A 1,055-nucleotide genomic window follows, 5' to 3' on the forward strand; every position below is an offset into this window, starting at 1 on the left:
ATTTTAACTTAATTACCTCTAAATATAGTCACACTCTGAAGTACTGAGGGTTAGGACTTCCACATTTTAATTTGGGGGGAACACAATTCAGCCCATAACAAATTACCAAAACTCACTCAAGAGAAAACAGATAATGTGATAGCCCTAAATTTATTAAAGAAATTGAATTCATGGGGCACCTGGGTGGCTCAGTCAGTTAAGCGCCCAACTCTTGGTTTCTGCTCAGGTCGTGAGTTCAGGGTCTTGAGATGGAGCCCCGCATCAGGCTCTGTGCTCAGCGTGGTGTCTGCTTTGGGATTCTCTCTCTTCTTTTCCCTCTGCCCCTCCCCCTATCCTCTCTCTCAAATAAATGAAATCTTTAAAAAACAAAAAAGAAATTGAATTCATAGCTTCAAACCTTTCCACAAAAACAAAAACAAAAAAAAAACTTCAAGCCCAAGTGTCTTCACTGGTTAATTCTACCAAATTTTTAAAGAATTAATGCCACTCCTGTGGTGTGATTCAAAGCATACCCCAATAAGCTGTTTTTGAGGCTGATGGAACTTAACACACTGTTCTCCAACTTCAGGCTGATGGTTCCTTTAAGTGCCCCACCCCAACCCTGTGGCCTGTATTTCTAGGTCTGCTCCATGGAAGGTTCACCTCTCCCAGCTCTCCTGTAGGACTCTTCTTCCTTTGAATACCATCTTTTCCAGGAAGCCTTCCTTGACTCCCACAACCCTCTGCACTTACCTCCAACATAACTCTTTTACCCAGGCCCCAGTGTCCAGCACAGAGAAAGTACTCTAAGAAGCGATAGACAAATAAACGCTTTGCAGAAAGCAAAACATCCTTCCTCTGCTGCAGCTTCCCCAGCATCTTTGTGGGGAAGCAAAACCAACAATATGCTAAATAGTGGACATGCCAACAGATTTTGCAAACATTGCCTAGTGCTCAAAAGAAAATCTGTCCAATGGAGGCAGATATTTTACCCTCCACATGCTTAGTTTTTTTCTTCTTCCCCATTCCCTATCATCTCTAAACCATATGCCTCTTCCCCAATTTTACAACATGAA

Source organism: Zalophus californianus, chromosome 15, assembly GCF_009762305.2.
Source record: "Zalophus californianus isolate mZalCal1 chromosome 15, mZalCal1.pri.v2, whole genome shotgun sequence".
Lineage (NCBI taxonomy): Eukaryota > Metazoa > Chordata > Mammalia > Carnivora > Otariidae > Zalophus > Zalophus californianus.